The 15,298-nt window shown below is 41.4% G+C and overlaps 1 protein-coding gene across 2 annotated transcripts in view; it reads right to left on the bottom strand.

Annotated features, from left to right (window-relative positions):
- Nucleotides 1–15,298, bottom strand: part of MGAT4B (alpha-1,3-mannosyl-glycoprotein 4-beta-N-acetylglucosaminyltransferase B) — a 412,865-nt gene that overhangs the window by 106,358 nt on the left and 291,209 nt on the right. The gene's annotated exons all lie outside the window — the stretch shown is intronic.

Below are 15,298 nucleotides of genomic sequence, written 5' to 3'. Positions count from 1 at the left end.
AGTTATATGCCTCTCTGTGGACCATACCATAGTCTCTTTCTATTTCTTCTCATAATCTGTAAAAATAACTAGAGACATGGGATCATATAACTTACTATAGGTATCATGATACAGGCTAATACATAAGTGATCTATAAGGTCAGGGAGAACATGTTACGGTTCAGGACACCTACGTGATCATCTGTAGGATATGTACTCTTGCTTCTCAAGATGTTTGTTATCACTTTTGACCAATACAGTAAAAGTCAAAAGGGAAGATATTGGAATTGACAACAAACTATAAACCTGTTATTGTATGAACTGCTGGCTGTCTGCTGAAATCTTGATCTGTGTGCAGGGCAAGTAGTGCAAACTTCATACTAAAACCTGTCAAAATATGTCCAACCAGATCTGTCAATTTCTACCAAGCAATTAACTCTCGAATGAACGGTTACAGACATCTCTTCTTGTATCCATGACAGATAATCTGTAGTATTTACTGGTGGTACCTTCAGGAAAACCCTTTCTAAAATGCACCAATTTTTCAAAGAAAAGACAGTAACTGGAGTCGTGTCCCCCAAGGTGACGGAGCATTTGTTAGAAAAGAGTTATCAAAGAAATTCCGAGCTACTGAGTTCTGCAGGTCTAGAAGGAGTTCAAAACCCCAAAAAAAGGAGAAATGGAAGAAAATGGGCCCGACATATAAAACCTGTTCTGTCAGTATAGCCCACAGCATTTTTGTACGTGCTCTGGAAATATTACAGAGCCCCAGTCCTCAAAATGCTATTTTTGTAGCTTGTCAGATATAGATTGAAATTTACACATAAAGGAAATAAGTCAAATGGAGTTTTCATGTTACATTTTTAACAATGTTCTTATGAATTTGTTTAAAAATACACAAGTTCATATCACTATTGATGTATAAATGTAAATGCTGCAAAACAGTGACCACTGAGCCTCAAAATAGGCTTCAACTTCATGTTCATAAGAGATCACTTCTGAAAAGTCATCTCTTTAACACAGGCAGGATTACAATTATTATTAATACCAATGTATAGATAATACAGGAACACACTGGTCACTATAGGTGATGATCACAGCTCACCTCCTCCCCTTCCCTGCACATTGACCACTGCACTGGTCACAGAGCATGCCAATATTGCTCTAGCCTGGAAGTCAATGAGTTGTTTTGAGGATACAGGTTCCCATGGTACATGTAGCTGCTGTAAACCATATCTCTGAGTGCCGTTCACAGCAACCAAGGTTTGATGGACGCCACCAATGAATCATGTCAATTAAATTATATATATATATATATATATATATATATATACACACACATACTCACAGTTATGGCCGTAAATGTTGGCCATTTCTCACAGAAAAGGATTGCAGTAACACATGTTTTGCTATACACATGTTTATTCCCTTTGTGTGTATTGGACCTAAACCAAGAAAGGGAGGCAAAAAAGCAAATTGGACATAATGTCACACCAAACTCCAAAAATGTTCTGGACAAAATTATTGGCACCCTTTCAAAATTGTGGATAAATAAGATTGTTTCAAGCATGTGATGCTCCTTTAAACTCACCTGGGGCAAGCAACAGGTGTGGGCAATATAAAAATCCCACCTGAAAGCAGATAAAAATGAGAGAAGTTCACTTAGTCTTTGCATTGTGTGTCTGTGTGTGCCACACTAAGCATGGGCAACAGAAAGAGGAGAAGAGAACTGTCTAAGGACTTAAGAACCAAAATTGTAGAAAAATATCAACAATCTCAAGGTTACAAGTCCATCTCCAGAGATCTAGATTTGCCTTTGTCCACAGTGCACAACATTATCAAGAAGTTTAAAACCCATGGCACTGTAGCTAATCTCCCTGGGCATGGATGGAAGAGAAAAATGTATGAAAGGTGTCAACGCAGGACAGTTTGGATGGTGGATAAGCAGCCCCAAACAAGTTCCAAAGATATTCAAGCTGTCCTGCAGGCTCAGGGAGCATCCGTGTCAGCGCAAACTATCCGTCAACATTTATATGAAATGAAATGCTATGGCAGGAGACCCAGGAGGACCCCACTGCTGACACAGAGACGTAAAAAAGCAAGACTACATTTTGCCAGAATGAACCTGAGTAAGCCAAAATCCTTCTGGGAAAATGTCTTGTGGACAGATGAGACCTAAGATAGAGCTTTTTGGTAAAGCACATCATGCTACTGTTTACAGAAAATGGAAGGAGGCCTACAAAGAAAAGAACACAGTACCCACAGTGAAATATGGTGGAGGTTCAATTATGTTTTGGGGTTGTTTTGCTGCCTTTGGCACTGGGTGCCTTGAATGTGTACAAGGCATCATGAAATATGAGGATTACCAATGCATTTTGGGTCGCAGCCCAGTGTCAGAAGGGTGGGTTTGTGTCCGAGGACAATGACCACAAAAATACATGAAAAAGCACCCAAAAATGGTTGGCAACATAGCACTGGAGAGTTCTGAAGTGGCCAGCATGGAGTCCAGATCTAAATCCCATTGAACACCTGTGGAGAGATCTTAAAAATGTTGTTGGGAAAAGGCGCCTTCCAATAAGAGACACCTCTTATTGGCCCAACATTCCGGCTGAGAGGTGTAAGAAGCTTATTGATGGTTATAGGAAGCGACTGATTTCAGTTATTTTTTCCAAAGGGTGTGCAAACAAATATTAAGTTAAGGGTGCCAATAATTTTGTCCACCCCATTTTTGGAGTTTGGTGTGATATTATGTCCAATTTGCTTTTTTACTCCCATTTTTGGTTTAGTTCCGATACACACAAAGGGAATAAACATGTGTATAGCAAAACATGTGTTACCGCAATGCAATCCTTTTCTTTGAGAAATACTTAATTTTCTAGAAACATTTCAGGGGTGCCAACATTTACGGCCATGACTGTGTGTGTGTGTGTGTGTGTGTATGTATATATATATATATATATATATATATATATATATACACACACACACATATATATATATATATATATACACACACACACACATACATGCTTGGTAAAGACCAGGAGAGCTGGTCGAAACGTTGCACTGCTGTATGAGGCAATAAACTTCACCATTTGATTCACTATCCTGGAGTGCTGTGAGATGCTTTATTTGGTATCTACTGCTGCTGCCAGTGACCTAGTACTGCGATTGGGCTCTCTCCTTGGATGCCGCCAGTGGTGCTGCTCCTTTCTACTTGGTTCTATCTATAAGCTAATTCCATGTATGACCTACAAGACAGTTGACACAAAATTAAAACTTTTTTAATTTCTCCCATCTAGGTTTTATTAAATAGACAAGAGTTTGTATTGTAAATAAACCAGAAACTATTAGATATGTACCTGCACACAGGAAACGTCTGCTTACTAATTGTGTTATTAACAAAAATAAATATAACTTAAACTGCGACCTCCTACACAACATGGAAATTCCACTCATATAGACAATACTTTTTCAGAATACAATATCTCTTCATTTGTTGAGTACAAAAATCTATGACACTCACTGAAGCATTCATAAGTAATGTAAGTTACAACTACTAATACAACATTTTGAATATAAACTGTATAATTGGATAAAATACCAAAAACAACTGAGACCTACTCATCAAACTGTATGTGACCTACACATCGGCCCTTATTTACTAGGAGTGTTGTTTAGGTTTATTTGTGGGTTTTAATTCCCTACAATTTTTTTTCCATGTTATTTACTAAGGTTTCCCTACATTTTCCACTTTCCCTACATTTTTCTTTTTTCACACATGCTCTGATCTGTCGGGTTTTCCTCAGCTGAAATCCACTACATTTTATGTGGAAACCTTAGCAAATAATACGTTGGGATTTTATGAAAATGTCGGGAACACAACCCTTCTCGGTGACCACGCCCCTTTCCCAAACAGCCACGCCCCCTTTTTTGGGTTTTCTTAGTAAAATGGAGACTTAAAGAAGATATCCCATGCAGCAAAGAAAAAAAAAAATACCTAGCCATTCCATAGTATATTCACCTACCACCTCTCTGACATGTTTGTGATTTTTTTTCCGCCCCCCATTCACCAGCTATTCAGCTCATAAATTGCAGTTACTTCCTGGTTATGGTGGCTATGCCTGTGATATCAAAGACTACATTTCCCTGCATGCACTGCTCACATTTCCTGCTCTCAGCTGCCTGAGCAGAGAACTTGTTACCTCCCCTAACTTATGTTAGTCACTCCCACATAACACTGAGCTCCAATCATAGCCCTATACAGCAGGGTGGCCACATAACACTGAGCTCCAATCATAGCCCTATACAGCAGGGTGGCCACATAACACTGAGCTCCAATCATAGCCCTATACAGCAGGATGGCCACATAACACTGAGCTCCAATCATAGCCCTATACAGCAGGGTGGCCACGAGGAAACAAAATGTAATCTCAGTGCTCAGAGAGAGGGACCCTGGAGTTGAAGCTGCAGTTTTACACTGTAAAATCACTCCCTCCCCCTCCTCCTCTCAATGAAACAGCTTTACAGTGGCACAATCACCTCCCCCCTCCTCTGCCCTGCACTCCTCTCTCCCCAGTGCTCAGTGTGACAATTCTACTCTCCCTCCCCTCCATTCTCAGTGTGACAGCCCTACACTGGCAGCTCCCTCCCCTCCCCCCTCTCCTCCGTTATCAGTGTAAAAACATTAGCAAGGAGAGGGGAGAGAACTATGATCTGAATCAGCCGACATATAGGCAGTGCTGCTCAGCCAATCACTGCAGAACAGAGGGAGGACAGTGTGAATATTCATCAGATGGGAGGGGCTAAGGCCGAGCTCAGGCAGCTCTCTGCAGCACAGGGGTTTTCTGGGTAATTGTCACGTCACGGCCCCTGGATGCTGCTGATAACAGCCTGAATAGGGGGTCGAAATTCATGAAAGCCTGGAACAGCTGAATTTCCTGTCAGACAGAAGAATGCAGATAAAGCTTGTTTCTAAGCAGCATTGGTAATGGAAGTGATTTACAAACCTGTATAACTTTACCTTCAGCACTAAAAGCTGAACAATTGTTTACTGTGAGACTTGTCCTTTAATCAGGTTTGCAATAGTAAATGTGGGCCATCGTGTGCAAAATATCTACATATAATATTAGCTTGCACCTGTGAGCCAGGTCTTTACAATAGTTTGGAATCAAATAGCGCTGGCCAACTTATTCTTTGGTTGTATTACACATATGGGGGAGTGGCTACCTCCATGTTGGCTCCTGCACCCCACCCACCTCTATTAGGTGTATATAAGGTGCCTTGGATGTTTCAGACCTTGCAATGCCTGCTGTACTGTTCACACAGAGGCATATTCACAGTGTAGGGTCCGTCCCAGAATGAGGTCACCTTACCGTGGTGGGACGGTCCACGCTATTTGGTGCCAAATTCACAAGCTAAGTACCTCATAATTTCATAGTTTCATATTTTCATTTATTGCACTACAGCTGTATAGCTTTTCATGTTTTATCTATATATTCATGTTTTATCTATATCTTTGTGCTAGCGGTGTGCTGCTGTATTCTCCTGTTGCTGTATATTTAGCCCAGCAGCCTGCACCTGTGAGCCAGGTCTTTACAAAAGTTTGGAATCAAATAGCGCTAGCCAACTTATTCTTTGGTTGTATTACATATAATATTATATGTTTAAACATTGTTTCTTTCTTCATTTACTTTATCCCATAGAAAAGACAGAAAAATCTGCAATTAAAGTCAACATTACTCATTTGTCTGTTGCAGGCCCACACAATTTAAAGAGGTACTCTGCTGTAAACATATTATCCAAAGGATAGGGGATAAGATGTTAAATCCCGGGGTTCCACCGCTGGGGACCCCCACAATGTTTGTTGTGGCACCCCTGTCATTCGGTGCACGGAGTGAACTCCGCTCCGTGCCCGATGATTGGTAATCCCAGTCACCACACCCCCTCCATTCATGTCTTTGGGAGGAGGCGTGACGGCTCTGTACTAGCCATTATGCCCCCTCCCATAGACATGTACCATGATGGGAAAGCTTGAAATTTATTTATTTTTGCTTCACTGTAAACTACCCCTGCCAACTTGTGCCATGTAGTCTGACACAACTACGGTATGTACGGTACTGACTACAGCTGTTTAGACTCATTCTTATAGTAGCGCTGTATATGCTTCATTTGAGCTGCTGTTTTACCCATTGTTGATATTATACTGCAAGAAATAATCCATTTTTGTGAACTACACAATTTATCCTTAAAATTAAGCATGAGTTTTAATTAAATTAAGGTTATGTCAGAGTTACTATATCCTTTTATAGAAGCTAAAGAAAGAAAACAAAAATAAACCATAATTGGATGTCAATCCTTTCATCAGCTAAAAAAAAAAAAAAAAAAATTATTTTATTGTGACCTACACTACACACTGACACCTCTTTATTTTACATTTTTATCGAAAAGGTAGATTAGGGCTGCTTTCACACTATAAAGTTGCTCCGCTTTAAAGACTCCTTAAAGGAAATCTGTCATCAGAATCACCCGCACTAAACCTGTTACACAGGCTTGTAGTGCGGGTGATCCTGATTAAAACGCTCCTTACCTGGTTAAAAATGGTCCAGCGGATCTTCAGATATCTATATCTTTAGTTTTCTGTTATTCCCTGGCTTGGGACTCAGTGGGAGGTGTTATCATCTCGGACTCGGCTATAAGTCATTCTAGCTGGGCGGAGCTGCCGCCCGGCTCATGAATATTCATGAACTTATCCTCGTAGTCTAACTCCTTTTTCTAGGTCTGGTGGGGAGGGCCGCGCATGCGCCGCGTTCCGTACACCCGGAAGCGGTGTTCTCCCCCCGGCTGTTCACTCATGCAGCCCTTCTTCTTACTTGTTTTGGGCCGCAGCTCGAGTGAAGCCGGGGGGAGAACGCCGCTTCCGGGTGTACGGAACGCGGCGCATGCGCGGCCCTCCCCACCAGACCTAGAAAAAGGAGTTAGACTACGAGGATAAGTTCATGAATATTCATGAGCCGGGCGGCAGCTCCTCCCAGCTAGAATGACGTGTAGCCGAGTCCCAGATGATAAGACCTCCCACTGAGTCCCAAGCCAGGGAATAACAGAAAACTAAAAATATAGATATCTGAAGAACCGCTGAACCATTTTTAACCAGGTAAGGAGCGTTTTAATCAGGATTACCCGCACTACAAGCCTGTGTAACACGTTTAGTGCGGGTGATTCTGATGACAGATTTCCTTTAAAATGTCCTGTTAGGAAAACCCTTAAAAACAGGCGCTACAAAATCCCATTCAAGTCTATGGGATTTTGTGATTAGCCGTTATCACCCGTTATGGCTCGTTATGAATAACGGATGTTATTTGTGACAGGAGAAAAATTAGGGCATGTAAAGTTTTAATCTCCCTTCACAAATAACGTCCATTAATCATAACGGGCGATAACGGCTAATCACAAAATCCCATAGACTTGAATAAGATTTTGTAACAGCCGTATGGGATTTTGTAATGGTCGTTTTTAAGGGTTTTATTATCGGGACATTGTAACGGGTCTTTAAAACGAAGCAACTTTATAGTGTGAAAGCAGCCTAAGAGATACAATACAAATCCGTATTAGTTATGCATAAAGTGATGTACGATTATTTACCTGTAAAAATATAACAGTCAGTATTGCTCTATTTGGAATACAAATCTGTGACCGCTGCCACGCCCCCTCCCATAGACTTGCATTGAGGGGGCGGGGCAGTGACGTCACGATACTCCGTCCCCTGCACCTCCCGTCATCATCCACAGAGTAGAGCTGGTCGGTATGACCAAAAATGTGTATCACGGTATTTTTGTAACTACGGTATATAACGGTATTTCTTTCACCCCCCAAGTGAAAGAAAGCCGGCTCCTTACATCAGCCTATCACCTGCCGAGGCGGGACATCGCTGCGGCCGGTGATAGGCTGACGGCTGTCCGACGTTCCCGTCCCCAGTGTAAGGCCGACGTAGGTAAGTTAAAGTTTATTTTGTTTATCTTTTGCAGCCCGGGCATAGGGATACAGCGTACAGCAGTGGCCTCAAACCTGCGAACCTCCAGCTGTTGCAAAACTACAACTCCCAGCATGCCCGGACAGCCGTTGGCTGTCCGGGCATGCTGGGAGTTGTAGTTTTGCAACAACTGGAGGTCTGCAGGTTGGAGACCACTGGCGTACAGTATAGAGTTCCATCGCCGGTGGCCCGCAACAAAGAGGAGGAGGGCAGTGCTTGCGGGTGACATATGTGAGTAGTACCCCGCTGGGCTGATAATTTATTGGGGGGGGAGCAGAACAGTGCTGGCGGGTAACATGATTTGGTGGGGGGAGGCGGGGAGCAGAATAGCGGTTGACATGTGAGTAGTTCCCCGATGTGGGGACAGCGCGCTGCGGCTGATAATTCATTCCCGAGGGGGAGGGGCCAAACCGGTATTGCGGTATGGGGAAAAATTCCTATCGTGAAGCACAAAAATGTTGGTATTCAGTATGAACCGGTATACCACCCAGCCCTATCACAGAGCGATCCTCGCTCTGTGCAGCTGAAGAACCAGGGTGCTGCAAGAGAAATCGTGGGAGTCTCCAGCAGCAGGATCCCCGTGATCTAACATCTTAATCACTATCCTTTTGATAGGGGATAAGATGTATAGCGCTGGAGTACCCCTTTAAGAGTAATCTGTGCAAAGAGTGGAGGTCGCTCCGTGTATGGAAAAAGCCTGGGTGCTAGGCAGGAAATGGCAGAGGGTCCCAGCGGTCGGACACCCAATAAGACGCTTACACCCTATAAGATGTCTAGTACTGGAGTGCCCCTTTAAAATGCCCTACCATTTGAGATTTCAATATTAGGAGTTACGAAAGTTTGTAAATCTTCTAGAACAGACATATTAGGATTTTTTTTTTACTCTTTTGTAAAGCTTCAGCATCTTTATCACGTAGGGCAGCTTTCTTACTATACTGAACACTATGTAGCTATGGGAACTGAAGGTCTAAGTTTTTTAGAATCAACTTAAAGGGGTATTCCAGGCAAAAACTTTTTTTTATATATATCAACTGGCTCCGGAAAGTTAAACAGATTTGTAAATGACTTCTATTAAAAAATCTTAATCCTTCCAATAGTTATTAGCGTCTGAAGTTTTCTGTCTAACTGCTCATTGATGATGTCACGTCCCGGGAGCTGTGCATGATGGGAGAATATCCCCATAGGAACTGCACAGCTCCCGGGACGTGAGTCATCAGAGAGCAGTTAGACAGAAAACAACAACTCAACTTCAGAAGCTAATAACTATTGGAAGGATTAAGATTTTTTAATCGAAGTAATTTACAAATCTGTTAAACTTTCCGGAGCCAGTTGATATATATAAAAAAAGTTTTGGCCTGGAATACCCCTTTAAAGCCACAACTGCTGTTTTTGTTCTTCTATTTTGCTGTACTTTATAATTTCATCTTTCTCTTCTTAAGGTGTTATAAATTGTACAAATGCCTGCAGGAACCCCTCCACCTGCTTAATGTATGGGAAGCATCAAATGTACCAATTTGCATTTATATCTGGTTTTATACAGTAATGTGATTGAGTAGTTCGGCTCGGAGGGCTGATTGTTATTTTCCGCACAACAATGGGATATTGCTGCATTGCTAGTCACATTAAGAAGGGGGCGGAAATGCTCAACAAGAATAAGATCCACAGAAAATCACTCGGATTTACATTTTCACACTTTCAGGCTCAGAAATCCTTCCTGAGGAATAGCTGGGAACATTACTCTGATGTGTTAAGTTACATTTACTGTCAAGTCCATGGCTACATTACAAATACATTACTTAACAGAGAGGCATGGACTACATGAAATACATACAGCTAAAAGGGACAAAAGCCAATGGCTAATACCATACATATGTATGTAAAGTTTCAGGGGCTAACCAGTGACCGTGAATACAGTGACCCCTCGAACTACGATGGCCCCGACATATGATAATTTCAACATGCGATGGCCTCTCAGAGGCAATCGCATGTTGAAGGCAGCATCAACCTATGATGCTTTTGTATGTCGGGGCCATCGCATAAACGGCTATCCGGCAGCGCAGACTGCTTCAGCTGCCTCCGGATAGCCGTTTACGGTGCCCTGTGTGGTCTGCTGACGATCACTTACCTGTCCTCGGGGCTCCGGGGCGTCCTCTTTGGGATCCCCTGCATCGTCGGCGCTCTCCATCGACGTCATCACGTCGCTGCGCACGCCGTCTCGTCATCCAATAGGAGCGGCGTGCGCAGCGACGTGATGGCGGCGACGGAGAGCGCGGATGCTGGGGAAGCAGAGGTCTTGCCGGAGCATCGGGGACACCCCGGTGACGTGGCGACATCCAGGGCAGCGGTGACGAGCGGTGACGGTCTGGAGCGGCGGGGACAGGCGAGTACAACTTCTTCTAACAGTGGTCTACAACCTGCAGACCTCCAGATGTTGCTAAACTACAACACCTAGCATGCCCGGACAGCCAATGGCTGTCCGGGCATGCTGGGTGTTGTAGTTTTGCAACGTCTGGAGGTCCGCAGGTTGTAGACCACTGTCCTATACTTTACATTGCACGGATCCCTCAACATGTGATGGTTTCAACAAACGATGGTCCGTTTGGAACGGATTACCATCGTATGTTGAGGGACCACCGTATACCGTAGTTATGATATTGGGGTAAGATACTCTGCTGCAATTTCTAGCACAGAAATCCCATTAAAAAGAAAATGCATGGTAAACTTTAAGCACTTCTAGTTTTTAACCAAGTATTTATAACAATTAATAGAGATGAGCGAATTTACAGTAAACTCGATTCGTCACGAACTTCTCGGCTCGGCAGTTGATGACTTATCCTGCATAAATTAGTTCAGCTTTCAGGTGCTCCGGTGGGCTGGAAAAGGTGGATACAGTCCTAGGAAAGAGTCTCCTAGGACTGTATCCACCTTTTCCAGCCCACGGGAGCACCGGAAAGCAGAACTAATTTAAGCAGGAAAAATCATCAACTGCCGAGCCGAGAAGTTTGTGACGAATCGAGTTTACTGTAAATTCGCTCATCGCTAACAATTAAGTATCTAGTTAACCCCTTGAAGAAAATGCCACTTTTGGCCCTAGGGACAATTTAAAAAAAAAATTTTTTTGTTCTTCCCTCTTTGCATTGTTTGAGTTTTCTAACTAGATCAACCCAGGTGTACAAGATCTTTGTTTTTGTTTCTTGGGTTTCTTTGATGTCTACATTATTGGCTTATATATAACTGCTATATAGTAACATATCACTATTATTAATATTATTACTATTATTAATAATACTATTATTATTATAAGCACAAATATTTTTTTTCTTTTTTTTTTGCCATTCTTTTTAGTTAAGTTTTATTAACTATTAATTAAAAATGGAGATAATTACTATTATGTTAATAATTGTTATTAAAGGGGGTTATCCAGGAAAAAACTATTTTTTATATATCAACTGGCCCCAGAAAGTTAAATAGGTTTGTAAATTACTTCTTTAAAAAATCTTAATCCTTTCAGTACTTATGAGCTTCTGAAGTTAAGGTTGTTCTTTTCTGTCTAAGTGCTCTCTGATGACAAGTGTCTCGGGAAACGCCCAGTTTAGAAGCAAATCCCCATAGCAAACATCTTCTACACTGGGCGGTTCCCAAGACACGTGTCATCAGAGAGCACTTAGACAGAAAAGAACAACCTTAACTTCAGAAGCTCATAAGTACTGAAAGGATTAAGATTTTTTAATAGAAGTCATTTACAAATCTGTTTAACTTTCTGGAGCCAGTTGATATATAAAAATTTTTTTTTCCCTGGAATACCTCTTTAAGCTTTATTGGCAAAAGAACTACAGCCTAATAACTATAATTTGAGATTTACATGCTGATCCATTAAAGAGTGTTGTATAGTGGTGTGCATGTTAACCTGATCAGTACTGGAGAACACATTCTCAAATACACTTAGTTACTGACACTATGAATGTTCATAGTAAATCCACTTTTGGCTCAACAGCCACAATGGGCACAAGGTATTTTGCAATCCTTATGAAAATCACTTATCTAAGGTGTACCCGGGCTAACGTGACTTAGTAGGATACAAATGCAAATAGCACGGCCCGTAGTTAATTACTCATGAACTCCCGAAGATGCAATCTTCATTTTTGTTTCAATACTTATCTTCACAAAGCTTTACACATAACTAATAGTAACAAAGAAGAGGGAAGTGGCACCGATACCTTAAACCTCCTAAGACCACGAGATGGAGACGGAGTCCCGCTAGTCTGGAAATCCACCCTGGCAGCGGAGGTGCTAGGACAATAAAGACTGCAGTCACCAAAGAACAAAGGTGCCCTGCACTCACCGCTTAAATCCAGGTAATCCTGCTCCCATCTCGGGTCACGGCTCGAACACGGAGGACATGGACAGTGGAGGGCTCAGAGGCGACTGCCGGCGGTTTCATGCATAGGAATGCACTTCATCCGGCCTTGAGTTTATCATAACGCCCTGTATATATTACCGGAATGTTTCTCTTTTTTAAATCACTTATTTTCCCTGATAATTTATCTGGGAACCTCTCCTATTTCTTCACTTAGATTTGTCACTTGACTTCTATTATCCCCTTTTCACACACTTTTCTCTATGTTTTTTAATTCATTTTTCTGGTACTCATTATCGGCCACTAATAAATTGGCTTTTAGGTAAACCTCAGAATACCATTGGAGGATGAAAACTAGTGCGGTGCAACCTACTATCAGTAGGTTTACTAAATTAAGTAGTAGCAAACCCTTCTACACCCAAAAAGTGAGAAACGCATGGGTCATTTGTAAGTGTGAATTTGATTGTATTACGACATTGATTTAGCGACTTCTCATCTTTTTCCATAGCATGAAGACATCATCCATGTAGCAAAGCCATGTGGACGATGCCTCCAAACCTGCAGTACCAAAAACATGAACATTTTCCATAGAGGCTTTAACCAAACTAGGGGCTACCGACCACTTCATTGACACGCCGTCTTTCTGAAGGTAGGAATCATTATGTAAACGAAAATAATTTTTTGACAATGCATAATCTTAGAGGGTCATGAAAATTCTATGAATTCTATGAATTCTCGATAACTCTCTAACACATTGCATACCTTCATCTTGCGGGATATTCCTATATATACTCAGCACGTCCAACATACAGAGGTATGTAACCACTTCATAATCATGATGCTCAAGATGGTCATTAGTGTCTTTCAGACATCTTTCTAGTTTTTTACTTTCCTCTTGTAAATTGCTATCCATAAGGATCAAGAGTGGCTGCAGAACGGAGGCCGATATGTGAACGTGAACAAGGAGGATAATAAGAGGAATCTGTTGCTATGTGGAGCATATTGGATCACTAAGTTGTTAATGCTGGAGCCGAAAGGTTAAAAGGAAACACAGTTATAAAGTAATTTTGTGATTTAGTAGATAGTGGTAATTATGTGTCTTTTGTTGCTTTTATTGATGCTTAGAATTGCTAGCGCAGAAAAAGTCAATTGCAAAAAAAAATGTGATGTCACATAAATACCAAGCAACCACTATTACTTGTGCACATGACTAAGGGGTTTTCCCTGATACGTAGTACGGCAGGATGGAGTGATGGTCGTAGTTCATCTAAGTAAGATCAGACATCTTGTATGCAAGCAGTTATGTGTAGAGTTTTCCTAGCCACCACTCCTTGTTTATTCTTTCTTAGAAATACTTCATATTTGGATGGGGGGGGGCAGACAGTGGGTGGGGAGTACGGAAAAAGGCTACAGCGCCATTTCGCACCTGCTTGTGTTTCGTCGTCACACTTGCACATAAAAGGGCGTGCAGTCTTTGTGACGATACAGATTGATACTTAAATAAAAGAAAATGAAGATTGCGTCTCCGGGAGTTCATGAGTTATTCACTACGCACTGTACTCTTTGCATTTGTAACTTACTTGCCTAAGTCATGTTAGCCCGAGTACACCCTAGATAAGTGAACACACATTTGCAGTCAAATCTCCTCATATCCAGGTCTCTATTTAGCAACATAAATCCTAGACATGCCCATTCAGTATTTACTGTTTTTTTTCACATTCAAAAGAAATTTTATTAACAAAGAAATAACAAGAGTACATGAAATCGTAGCAACTACTTTGGAGCCCAATAGTCTAAGGAGACCAAAAGTACAAAGGGCGTAGAGTCCAACTGGTACACGCTAACAGTAAAATATAAGTGCATCAAACAAGAAACAGAACGTATGAAGCATATACTGTATAGGGTGCAATTAGATAGTATTTACTGTTTTATCCCATTACATTTTTAAATGGGGAATCACACAGGAAATATCTTCACTATTCTACTTTTCTGATCTGCAGGAAAAGTATGAAGGGACTTTATTTTCAGCTGCCAGAGGAGGAAGGAGACTTCTTTTCACTGCCCACCCCCAGCAGCACAGAATAGCAGCTGCACCAAGGGGTAAACAGGTGCATAGGAAGAAAAGGTAAAAATATGATAACCCTTTTACCTAAAGTTTACTATGCAATATTCCTTTTTTTTTTTTTTTTACTTTTTTATTGTTTCCAAATGAATAGTTCAATACTGCTTTAGAGATGCGCTTCTCTTCTAATTATAATTTTCTTTATACATATATAGCCTCTTGCTCCATCAATACTTCAGTCAATGAGTGAAACAGAAAGGGATTCTGGTATTGAGGCAAAAGTATACATAGTACAAGCATAAGAGCATATGTCTTACATTAGGTTGAGTCCTACTAACGGGAAAGTCACAAGTTGTTGAGGGGGTGTGATTAAACTGTGAAACGCCAAACAACTACACATGTCCAGCTGGTCCAAAAAGGACTTTGCAAGGATGTTCCTAAACGTCCTTACAAAGTCTGCAGCTGCATACTTCCCTTCTTGCAAGAGCAATGTATACACAGCAATCAATGAGCAATGAGTAGACAGCTCAGCAGGAAGCATAAGGCTTTTTGTCTCTGTCCTGGATCACTGGGTGCTGGATAGGAATTAAAAGACCTAGATCAGACCTGTAGTGAGTGTCAAAGGGTTGTATTCCCCTGTATTGGGGGCTCCATTTTCAAAGGAGATCAGCAATAAAGAAAAATAATGCAATGTTAAAATGTCCTCCAAAAATTATTTTTACAATTCTATGATGGGCATAATGTGTAAAAAGAATGTGTAAATGCGTAAAAAGAATAAAGTCAAAACAAAATAAAAAAGAATTAGACAATATAAAAATAAATACAAAATACACCCCCCCCCCAAAACCATAGTTTTTTGCCATGCTCCCCT

This window comes from Hyla sarda, chromosome 4 (genome assembly GCF_029499605.1).
Source record: "Hyla sarda isolate aHylSar1 chromosome 4, aHylSar1.hap1, whole genome shotgun sequence".
Classification (NCBI taxonomy): Eukaryota; Metazoa; Chordata; class Amphibia; order Anura; family Hylidae; genus Hyla; species Hyla sarda.
Note: the sequence above shows the minus strand (reverse complement) of the source record. Positions and strands in the feature narration are given on the sequence as shown.